This window comes from Schistocerca nitens, chromosome 4 (assembly GCF_023898315.1).
Source record: "Schistocerca nitens isolate TAMUIC-IGC-003100 chromosome 4, iqSchNite1.1, whole genome shotgun sequence".
NCBI lineage: Eukaryota > Metazoa > Arthropoda > Insecta > Orthoptera > Acrididae > Schistocerca > Schistocerca nitens.
Genome location: NC_064617.1, coordinates 596,980,968 through 596,994,356, shown reverse-complemented (window position 1 = coordinate 596,994,356; position 13,389 = coordinate 596,980,968).

The window sequence follows — 13,389 nt, the reverse complement described above, 5'->3', positions numbered from 1 at the left end:
ACAGCAGATGTTATTCGAATGGAAATATTGTAGTGATCAGAGTGCTTTTCGTCAATATATGAAGGTAAAATATTCTGTGTTTTTTTTCATTATTTCAGTGTCTTAAATAATGCGTCATTACAGGTTCAGTCAACAAAGCATCTGGCTTGTGTTCTTGTATTAGAGTGTAATTCTGGTTTTCTTGAGTAATTATGGTATTTCTATTTCCTTTAATTAATTCAGTATAAATGATATTTAAAATTTCTTGTGTTGTTGAAGAAGAACCGTGCCAGATGCGTACGTTGAGTCATACTTCCACACACAGAACAGTTACACTTGTGCTTTGGTTTCGTAGGTTTTATAGTTGCTGGGGACTTAATTAATTAATTGTGTGAATGAAAATTTCCATTTCATTCTTTGTTGTTGTTCTATGCAGTCAGATTGCGTAATAATACTAGTCAGGGCCAACCGTTTACGAGACTTTGTAATCGGACAGACAGCTACTAAAGCAAAAATTTAAAATATTATTTGCATTTTAATTTTAATTAAGCCCCCATGCACGTGGCGACCCTGCCAGGATCGTCCCTTGGAATTCTTCTGATTGTAAAAATAGTAGACAGTAGTATTGTTGTAGTAATTTGTAGTTTAGTAATTGTAGTCTATTTTGCATGTGTAGATTTGGTAATTGGGATTCTTCTAATGGTATTTTGCAAAATTTAATTTCTGCTGTCTTGTCTATGGGTTTGACAATTTACTGCAATTATTTCAATTGTTCGATTAATCATGTTTGAGGGAAACATTTCGTGTGAATGCTATTGTTGGAAATATAGTGTCATTGTGTGTAATTTTCATACAGTGACGAGTTTTGTATGTTTTGTAAATGATTACGCGATCGATGAAATAGGCAAAAATGATGGATAGTCAGAATGACGAAATTGTTGACATGGCGAACTCGCCAACACAGGAGAACAGTATGTTGAATAATGAAGTGGAAAACAATTTAATAAGTCGGGAAAGTAGTCCGGAACCATTTCAAAAATTTTCTCAATCAGAAAATTCACAGAATACGAGATTAACGATAGAAAATTCTGGAATAGTATCGAACACAGATAGCTTTACAGCTATGACGAATGAAACTGGTTTTGCGGGAAATGTTAGGGGCGAAAGGAATTTCGAACAATTTAATATGGAGCAGTTGATGGGTGTAATATTAAATTTGGCATCTGAATTTAAAACACAGATGGGAACAATGGAATCACTGGGATCACAGATGGGAACTTTACGATCTGAATTTAAAACTGAGATAGGAACAATTAAAACTGAGATGGGAACAATTAAAACTGAGATGGGAACAATTAAAACTAAGATGGGAACAATTAAAACTGAGATGGGAACTTTGGGATCTGAATTAAAAACTGATATGGGAACTTTGGAAACACGGTTAGATTCATGAATAGGGACATGTTTCAAAAATATGAAAGATGAATTAAAGAAAGAAATCAGAGAAGAAGTACAACCGATTTTGAATTCTCACAATAATAGATTAATTGCAGTAGAGATTAGAAAAAGTGAACAAGATAGAGAACAGGAAGAAAGAGATCGCGTGATAGTACAAAAATTTTCAGAGTTAAATTTACAATGTGCACACGATAAGGAAGAAATATTTGAGAGAATCGAGGAATCTGTACCAAATGACAGAATAAATAATCTAACACAACAATATGAACAGTTAACTACCAAATGTGTCAACACTGAAACCTGAGTCGCGACACTTACGGAAGACGTAAGTAAACAGAAAGAAAAAATAGGTGACTTATCGGAAAGAGTTGAGGAGATTTCAGATTAATTGACAAGTCTTACTTTACATGGGGACAGAGATTCGGATGATACAGCTCCATTACCATTTGCAGAAACCGAAGAGTACCAGAACATAAATAAAAATGTTGAAAATCAGGGTAGATTTAATGAACGTGTTAAAAGGGTAGTTGAGGCATTACGAAAGCAAGTCAAACAAATCGAAGGCGAAATTGTAGGAAAAGACAGTAGAAGAAATTTAGAATCACAGATAGCAGAAGGGTTTGAAGAAAGTAATTTGTTTCATTTACGGGATGCAACAAGAGAGCGCCAGGCGCGCGAACTTGACAATAATCGACATTCAAACTGGGACAGACGCGGTAGGTCTTTGTCGCCACGAGGCGAAAACTTTGACTATAAACACTTTTTGACTGTTCGGAAATTTAAGATCTTTCGTAATTCTAAGAATGAGATACATTCATGTTCATGGTTAGATCAATTTACGTACGCACTTCCGCCAGATATGCCACAAAGTCACAAACTGGAAATTATGTGCGGCTATTAAAGTCCTCAGGGGATTCACTATACTAAGTGAATATGTGCCGTAGCGTTCACAGGGCCCCGAGCTGTAGTGGTGCTATTTCCCTTTTAGTTTTCTGCACCGCTGCCTACTCTTTCACTATTCTTTGCATCTATAAAAAACAACTCTTCTACTATCCATCTATCTAGACAGTAGGTAAAGAATAACCGGATTGGACTGTTTTACCCAAAAGTGACTTTGGAAATTACCGTTTGGACTTACTATATCTTCATCAGCATTCATTCGTAGTTTAAACGAAATTTTACCTGTTTATCTTCGTGACAATATTACTTCATATGTTGACGACATTCTTATTGCTAAACATTCTTGGAGTGAGCACAACAAAATTTTGGATTCATTATTACGTATTTTTGCAAGAGTTGGTATTACAGTGAACTTGGAAAAATCTGAATTTGGTCGTTCTCAGGTGAAATTTCTCGGTCACATTATTTCTACAGAAGGTATTCTTCCTGATCCAGAGAAACTAGACGCTATTCGTAATTATGCTGTTCCTTCCACAAAACGTGATGTTCGTAGTTTCCTTGGTGTCTGTAATTTTGTTAGACGCTTTGTTAGATTGGATGATTTGGCCACATCTCGTTTAGACATTTCAGTTATGCACACTTTGGACCCAGAAAATGCTTTCATAAATTGCGAGAAAATTGTTACTTCAGTAATATGGAAAAACGTATTCGATCTGTTCTTGCCAAATGCAAATTATGTCAAAAGGCTAAGCCGCCAACTGTTTCTCACAAAGCACCGTTGTTTCCTATCATTCCAGCGAAATTAAAGGACATGGCTGCAGTCGATTTGTTCGGTCCAGTGGTTCGTTCTACTAATGGTTTGCGTACATTTTCGTAGCAGTGGAATTAACATCAAAATATGTGTGTTTTACACCTTTACGCAAAGCAACAGCTCGTTCAGTATCTAACGCTTTCATCAAACATTTTCTTAAAGAAGTTGGTCATGTTGATAAGGTTATATCAGATAATGGATCACAGTTTCGCTCTAAAATTTGGCTTCGTACTCTACGGCGTCGTAAGATTAAACCAATTTTTATTTCACTTTTTCACCCTCAATCTGATGCTTCAGAGAGATGGATGAAGGAAATCAATAAATTGTGCCGTCTTTATTGTCATCAGAATCACAGAACTTGGGATCAGTATCTTCATATTTTTCAAAACATTCTGAATGAACTTCCTAATGACTCAACTTCTTTACCGCCTCTATTGATATTAAAAAATAAAGTACCAACAAATCGCATTTCTGAAATCGTTCCTTTTCCGCCTTCACGGAAACTGCGGCATTCTGAAGTTGTCAACCTGGCTCTACGAAATATTGCGTCTGCGGCTGCAAGAAGAGAGAAATCAGCTAAACGTCCTGGTTGTTTAAAAATCTTGTCAGTTGGTCAAAAGGTGTTAATTAAGTCTCATCGTTTGTCTCATAAAGGAAAAGGCTTATGTCGCAAATTTTTTCTGCTTTATAACGGTCCATATAGAATTCGCAAAATTATTCATGATAACACTGTTGAAGTAGAAACTCTTAAATCTCGGCGCTCTAAGGGAATACATCATATATCGAACGCAAAAATTTTTGTGGAATGACACACTTCAGAGAAACTAACAGCTACATGTAAACATGCAGAGAATACAAGGATACCGCGCCGTGTTCCGGCGGCGGCAGATACTCAAAGCAACAGTGAAGTCTGCGCGCCGCACAAGGCAGTCGTTGACCGCAAACAATCACTTCCTACGTCACGCGCCTACAGCTGATCGAGCGCTCAGTGCGAATGCACTGACAGCCGTAAACATTTACACAGTCTAATTTCTCCGATTAAATTCAGTACAAAGCGAAAGTGACTTGATGAATTATCTTATTAACGTTCAGTATTTTTCAGGATATGGTTGTATAAAATATTTAAGAACTTCAGGTAAATTCTGTGCGTGTCCAACGTTAAGACGACTTGCTATGGAGAAAATTTCAGGAAGAATGTAATTCCGAAGAAAAAAGTAATAAACCAAAAAGGTAACTATTAATTGAGTTTATTTTCAGGTAACATATTTCCACTTAGGTACGTACTTTAAACGTAATTTGCTGCTTGCAATTACGTGACACATACTTTGTGCTAATTTCATGTTCTATGAATTTACTTGTGAAGCGACGTGCTTGTGTACATTTGCTGATTTTGACAATTATTGATTAATGAACAGTGTTGTTACTTATGTATATTACGCATCGCTTGGCTGCTATGCCTTTTCACTGATGTCATATTTTTTTATTATGTGCCTGCTGTGCTTATTTATTTAAATTGTAATTGTCAACTGATTAATTGTGCTGACTGTGGTTATGTATGTAAGTTATACTTTGTGATTTATCTGCTTGCGCCTTCATGTTTACTTATTGAGATTACGTATGAACATTTATTTGCTTATGATGATATGATGATAATGACCTGTTTGTTATGTAAGATACGTATTTGCTGCTTTGCGTATGGATTGCATATTTACACATTTCTGTTTTGTTGTCGTAACTACTCTTTAATTTCGTATGTAGAAATGCTGATACGCGGAGTACGAACATGGAGTTTAGGTCACACCATGGTGTTAATTATAGATTGTTCGCTTGACGGAGACTCGTTATAGGGATTGTGCTGCATCCACTTGTTGACATTCTGTTCTCTACTGGTATATTTACTCGCTATCGCATGTTTTGCTTACGCTCAGTGCCTTATATTTTTAAGATAAGAAAGTGAACTGCTATAATTCTACGAACGACATTGGTACAAGGAACTGCATAGAAGTCACATGAGTTGGAGGTTTTATGGAAGCTGTATAAATTTATGCTAATAGGAAGGAAGCTAACGACATGACATACCAACACTAGGTTAGACCATTGACAGTTATTACACTGCATTCTTCGTGAGCAATTGAAATAGGAAGTGACACTTGACACAAGAAATACTCCACATGTTTGCTTCTGTTTGCCATGATTCTTGAAGTGGTGTACACACTGTGAAATATTATGATCATTAACACTCCGTAATCGTACTTAATTACTGAAAGTTCTTCGAACTAAAGGCTGTTAGAGGTCATGTATGCATTTCTTTTATTTAAGGATGGACAAGGAACCAAAATGTATCTTATAATTTATAATGAGTAGAAAATTTGGGTCAGATGGATTACACAGAGGTTGTGTGTGGACACTGTGTCTTCGGATTGTATGGGATGATGAGGTTTGCATTAGGATTTTATCTGTACTTGTTTGAGGAGACTGACTAGAGGAAAGAGTTGTTATGGAAGTGAAATGATATTGGCAATGAGGTTATATATATCGACGTATTGAAGAGGTATGATTGAGGTATTGAGATTAGGTGAAGTTGATGATTATTGGAGTTTTCGTGGACAAGAGGTAAGGTGAATGATATTGATGATCGACGTATTGAAGAGGTATTATTGAAGTATTGAGATTATGTGATGCTGATGATTATTAGAGTTTTGGTGGATAAGAGGTGAAGTAAGTGAGGAGCATATTTTTTTTTTTGTTGGTCTATATGGAACAAGGAGGATAAAGATGGCAGACTAGAACACTCAAGCAGAAGGAAGATTGTCTACACACACACTTTGTTAAATCACTAAGCAGTATATACTTTTTTTGAAGAGAGGAAGTATTTGCATATCTTGGCTCACTGACAGTTGTTCAGCAACCGTACATTTTGATCTGGCTTGGCAAACATTGGTCTTGACATGATGACTATGACGTTGACTAACTATGATTGACTGTTATACATTGCTGCCACTACTACTTGATACACATGATGAACATAAAATTTTGACAGAATTGCATTTACACAGTTAACACTATTCAACTACACAGGAGCTCTAAATGTGGATGAAAGATGAGTGAGTGTGTTTTGTGTGTTTTCCTTTTATAATCCCAGAGAAGTGATCCCAACCTATCTCCTAAATATTATTTTATTTGTTTGTTGTGGCTTGCACTGATACCCATAAATATTATAGGTTTACTGCTATTTGTGTATTGTAATAGTTAATATGACAACTACCTGATATCATTTGTGCGTTTATTATGATTTGTATGTTTAGTGTAAGAGCATTGATAATAAGTTTGTTAATTGTGTGTGCACTCAAACTATTGTTCATGACTGAACTGTCTCATTAGTGATAGTGAATATTATGGACTGTTACCTGCACTAGTTCAACATAATGGGTGCCACTTGAAAATGTTTAATTTCTCCTAATGAACTTTGATTAACTGACTGATTAGTGATAGTGAATATTATGGACTGTTACTTGCACTTTTTCTACATGATTGGTGCCACTAAGAGATGTTTAATTTCTGCTGATGAACAGTGTGATTAGTAATAGTGAATATTATGGACTGCAGTCAGCACCTGCTTAACAATGCTGGGTGCAATTGATGGAACTGCTTCTATTGAAATGATGTCACTTGTTGCTGTCTGCACCTGCTCAACATTGCTGGGTGCCAATGATAGACTGCTTCTACTGAAATGATGTCACTTGTTGCTGTCTGCACCTGCTCAACATTGCTGGGTGCCACTGATGGACTGCTTCTACTGAAAAGATGTCACCTGTTGATGTCTGCACCTGTTCAACATTGCTGGTGCCACTAATGGAACTGCTTATACTGAAATGAAGTCACTTGTTGGTGTCTGCACCTGCTCAACATTGCTGGGTGCCACTGATGGACTGCTTCTACTGAAATGATGTCACTTGTTGCTGTCTGCACCTGCTCAACATTGCTGGGTGCTACTGATGGACTGCTTCTACTGAAAAGATGTCACCTGTTGCTGTGTGCACCTGCTCAACATTGCCGGTGCCACTAATGGAACTGCTTATACTGAAATTGTGTTACTTGTTGGTGTCTGCACCTATTCTACATTACTGGGTGCCACTGATGGACTGCTTCTATTGAAATAATGTTACTTGTTGGTATTTGCACCTGTTGACCATTGCTGGGTGCTACTGCTGGAACTTTCAACTACTTGTTTCTTGAGCTATGGAAAGCGTTTATGTGAATATTTGTATAAACTGATTTTTTGTGAATTACTGTTTGTGAAAAGTTATGAGACTCTTACCTGCACATATTCGTCATTGCTGACGCTATTGATTGAACTGTTTAACCACATAATACTTGTGTAAACTATTATGTAAAGTCACATGTATGAAAGAATTTGTATTGCTTACTGTATTTTATATATTAGGTTATTGAATGGTCAGTGCAAAGCCAAAATTTCATCTAGTATGTGATATTTACGTATTAATATTATCTTCTATTTTTGTCTGTATTTTTTTGACGAATTTGGTGGTATTTTCACCACCAATGCTGGCAAAAATACCATCAAATTCTAGCCCGTGGAGGAAGGGCATATGAAAGGTGGCTGCACTGAGCCACAGCGCCAGAGATCGCGCTAGAGAGTATTGTTCCGCCGCCTCCACTGGCAGTTCTTGTCGAGACGAGGGAGTAGGCAGTGCTTGTTGAGATGTCATAGTAGTCAGTGATTATTGAGATGTCGTACTGGGCAGTGCCTGTCGAGGACTCGTAGTAGTCAGTTCCTGTCGAGAGGTCGTGGTGGAGTGTGCTTGTCGAGATGTTGTAGTAAGGAGTGCTTGTTCCATGTTTTATGCAGTTGTTTGATGGGCTAGACAGCAGATGTTATTCGAATGGAAATATTGTAGTGATCAGAGTGCTTTTCGTCAATATATGAAGGTAAAATATTCTGTGTTTTTTTTCATTATTTCAGTGTCTTAAATAATGCGTCATTACAGGTTCAGTCAACAAAGCATCTGGCTTGTGTTCTTGTATTAGAGTGTAATTCTGGTTTTCTTGAGTAATTATGGTATTTCTATTTCCTTTACTTAATTCAGTATAAATGATATTTAAAATTTCTTGTGTTGTTGAAGAAGAACCGTGCCAGATGCGTACGTTGAGTCATACTTCCACACACAGAACAGTTACACTTGTGCTTTGGTTTCGTAGGTTTTATAGTTGCTGGGGACTTAATTAATTAATTGTGTTAATGAAAATTTCCATTTCATTCTTTGTTGTTGTTCTATGCAGTCAGATTGCGTAATAATACTAGTCAGGGCCAACCGTTTACGAGACTTCGTAATCGGACAGACAGCTACTAAAGCAAAAATTTAAAATATTATTTGCATTTTAATTTTAATTAAGCCCCCATGCAACCGGCGGTCTTCCTCTTCGTTCTTCATCGTGAACTTCTGTGCAACCCACAGCAAAAGCCCTGCACCATTTGCGGACGAGTTAAACGGATGTGCACTCTTCACCGTAAATCTCAGCCATTAACCGATGAATCTCCATGGGCAGTAATTACCTCGTATGGAGAAACCGGATTACTGCTCGAACCTGGCACTTGGCGGGAGCAGCGATCAACACTTCTATCTCTGACGGCTGCCATGCCAACACTGAGCCAAGGAACATATAATAAAAAAGGTATACCAGATTGGATTAGTGCTCTCTCATTGGTCAGCGACTTGTTACGTCACCCGGCAGCCAGACGGCAGAAGTCTCCGATTATTAGAGAATGGGAGATTGCAAAATAATTGTTTTCACGTCTCTTCTCTTCTCATATAACTTAAAGTTTCGCACTCACAGGGTTGAACACACTTCATGTCAATATTATATACAAGGTTTCCGAAAGAAATGCGCGCAAAACTAGTGGCCGAAGTTCGCATCCGTATTCGTGCTTGTGTTTTAGGCATGTGACTACGGTAAATGTCTTACAATTGGGTACTGCCTATTGTACACTTTTTTTGTAAATAAAAAGATAATAATCTCCAAACTTATCTTACAAAGCTGATGCAGAAGCTACGTCGAAGATGCAGAGGGCGACGCTGACTAGAGCCGATTCTTTCTTGCCGAATTCCGTTTCATTGCATATCAAGTTGGCGTTTTTGTTCAAATGTCTAATCCGTATAAAAGTTCTTGTTCTGACATAAAATGTGAACTATTTTGCTATTAAGTTCGGGAAATTTCGCACGTATATGATCTGCTAAGGTTGACATCACTCTACTACAATGAGAAATATTTGATCCATGAAAGCGGCAAATATAATTTATAACTCGCGTATTTTAGCAAACAAGTCAGTAGAGGGAGAAATGAGGCCTCCTTTTGAAGTAATAGTAATCCAGTCTTGCTTCAGACTTAATTCTGTATCAACAACACACTGCCCTGCTGTATTTCCCGAATAACTGTCAACGTTTTTGCACTTGAATGCTATGTATCCTGCTAAATATTTTAAAGTATCATCATTCACGTCTTCACTGGTACACACTGAATCACTTAGCTCGAAATCTAAGAGCAAGTTTTCGTCATCTGTAGCGACGTCAAATGATTTATCAGTTACTATGATACATAAATCACTCGAGAGGAAAAACGCAAAATCCTCATCAGTTGCCTCAGCAAGTGTCGGGTGGTTTTCGGAAGCAGAATTCTCATTTCTGTCCTCTGAAGTCCAAACACCTGAGAACAAAGGTATTTCACTTGCACTTCCAGTCAGTATCAATAAACGAATTCTGTTGTTTTTCACCTCGAAAGGAGTGGGATTTTTGTAGAAGACACCAAGGCCATGAATTCTGGAAAAGAAATTTTCCATATAATCTTGGTTAAGTCTGACTGTCAATATATAAGTAGCTCCGGAAGTTTTCATATCATTGTAAAGTCCAAAAAGTGAATTTATTGATATAATGAATCCCTTCTGAAACGAGAGAAGACTGTATCTTTTTCATATTCGTATATTAGAACACATTTCAAGAAATCTTTTTAGAGAGTTTTCCTGGCTTCTGATATTAAACCTGTAACCACTTGTAAGTGGAGCTTTCTCATCTTGAGGATATCTCGAGTTCAGCACATCGAAAACATCGTTCACCAGCTCAATGAAGCTTCCTTCGCGATCTTTATGCAGAACATGTCTCACAGCTTGGGCAGTGCCACGTGAAAATAACTGCGCAGCACTTCGGACATTCTGATGATCAAGTCCCCTAACGTTAAGATGAACCTCCGATATGTGACGATTGATAGAAAGATCGCCTTTCTGATGTCGAAGAAGATCTTTTATAACAATCTTTTAAAGTGATTCCATCATCACGAAAAGGATTTATTAATAATTTAAGCAAATGTGGAACATCAAAAATAACCCATACTTTTCTGCTATGATCAACAGGATTTGAAAAAAAAAAAAAACGTCTTGGATGTAGACACACCAAGTTGCTTCCACACATTTTTTGGCCCCATGTCACACGTAGCAGCTACGATAGGGATTCCTGCTGTTTCAATTTCTTTTATAACGTTCTGCAACAAATCACTAGACACTGAAACATCAGAGTCACAATACACTGCCGCGCGGGATTAGCCGAGCGGTCTTAGGCGCTGCAGTCATGGACTGTGCGGCTGGTCCCGGCGGGGGTTCGTGTCCTCCCTCGGGCATGGGTGTGTGTGTTTGTCCTTAGGATAATTTAGGTTAAGTAGTGTGTAACCTTAGGGACTGATGACCTTAGCAATGAAGTCCCATAAGATTCCACACACATTTGAACATTTTTGAACATAATACACTGGCTGCTTCCACTTTGAAAACAAGCTGCGAACCATGACGACTTGGACATTGTTGTGTGGTCCGAGTACTACATCGTCGGACGAATCGTCTGTCACACGATCGTCAATGCTCATCTCGTCGAAGCTTAGGACACCAGTCGCCTCTAATGATGTGAACATTTCTGACCTACCTTTAATTAACTCCAGAACTGGTTTCAAAATATCTGATTGGCACTTGAACTGTTTCAACCATGTCTGGAGTGCAGGGAAAAGGATAATTCTTCCTTCTCAGATACGCATATGAATTGGAGATAAAGCTCTCAACGTAAGAGCATTTGCAGTGTCCTCTGAGCACCACTTTACTTGCTTCCTCTTCTTTAACAGACAGCGAATTTGTCCTTGTGTGAAACACTGAGAAAGTGGACTTCTCACATCCGAGCATACACATTTGTGCTTCTTAGTGTGAGACACATTACGTTTTATAGATTTAGCTTGCTTTATAATTTCTTTCATGGACTTAACTCTTTGTTCCAGTCGAACATTTTTAATCTTCAAACTAACCAAGTCTTTCTTCAGTTCTTGAATTTCCTGGTCTTTAAGTGAAATTAACGGATCAGTAAAAATGTCTGTGTTCCTAGAATTGTCTAGCTTACTTTTCTTCGGAGTTTAAGTTTTCAACGTTGAGAGAGCTCTTTTTTTTAATGTTCTAGTATCACAGCGACGTTCTCTCTCTGTCAGAACGCTACCGGTGACATTCGCGGTGCTAGGACCTGGAAATTTGAATATATTTCCGTGCCAGTTTGGTATTTTTTGATACAGAACAGCATTATCCTGTAGCAATTTCCGTGTAGGTAGACCTAACAATTCATTCTGGAAGTCTCGTTTGTAATGGCTTTCACAAAAACGTTCAGAACAAATTCTTGTACTATTAACATTAATTGGCCGGCCGGAGTGGCCGAGCGATTCTAGGCGCTACAGTCTGGAACCCCGCGACCGCTACGGTCGTAGGTTCAAGTCCTGCCTCGAGCATGGATGTGTAAGACGTCCTTAGGTTAGTTAGGTTTAAATAGTTCTAAGTTCTAGGGGACTGATGACTCAGAAGTTAAGTCCCATAGTGCTCAGAGCCATCTGAACCATTTTTATTAACATTAATTTTGTACTCCCGTTTACAACGAGCAATCCACTTACGCTGTAGTTCAACATTTTTTTTAAAACGATGATAAAATACGCCTTCAGTCTTACGTCTGCTATTACTGCATTCAGTAACTGCACAGTACGTCGTATTTGTAGACATAATTCCAAAAACGAAGCTACAAGACTCACGAAACAAACTCCTTTCCAACTGAACACTCGGCAGGACAAGAAATATACACAAACTAGCATGTAACACGAACTCACATCAACGCCTTCGATAGAAATACTGAGCGACACCATTGTAAACAAACTGCAGTAGCTGCCAGGTGACGTCACTGCTCAAAATTCATCATGGCGGAGAAAAGAGTGGGAGGCCACATTTGCACTCCCGTGCACTGAGCGACTTAGCAAATCACGGATTGGTGGAATCAAGAGTGGGCAACCACTGTACATGGCACTGTTGTCGGATTTAGCCTAGCACCTTCCCTCGAGGCTGTACGTCATTGGGAACCTTACTTTTGGTACAGCCCTCCTAGCTGACAATAATCATTCGTAGCTGTGCTGTGCTGCAGTCTTACCTCAAACTACTCCTCTTAAAAAATGGCGACATTATTCAAAATTTATACTCCTTTCACCTTTCAATGTAGTCATCATATTCATCCTTGCTGTCCTTTCTTTATCTAAGGCATACAAAAGGAGCGGTTTCTAAGGAAGTGCCGCTGTGCCATGGCACCACTTTTATGAAAAAGAAAGAGAGAGAAATCTTTGCGAATTGCACGTAAAACATTGTTTCGGAGTATGTATTTTCTGATTTGAAGAGGCGCATTTCGCCGCACGCACTCTTGCGGTAGTTTTCTGAAGCTTGGAGCCAACTGCAGACTGGTCTCATCTGCCCTCATAATCACTGTGTGAAAGGCTCGGCTGTCGGTTCCTGCACACTTCTTGTAGCGGAGATGGAGCCACAGCTGGTCTGACTCAGAGCTTTACGTTCATTCCGCCAGAGAGCAGTAAAGTGCAGAACCTATAGAGCAGGGCTTAACAACTGGCCGGTTTTGAGCGCGGGTACTCGCATCTGCTCAGGCACGTGCTCGCGAGCAGGTGCAAGGTCACGGAGTAGGGAGGGAGGGGAAATGCGCGCGCATGTTTGAATGTGATCTCGCGTTCTTAGCAGATTTAACTAGCCATCTGAATGTTTTGAACATTTTACTACAAGGTAAAGATCTGCTAATTACTCATTTCATAGATCGAATACGAGCTTTTAAAATGAAATTGACACTTTCGGTGAGTCAGCTGGAAACAGGAAACCTAGCTCATTT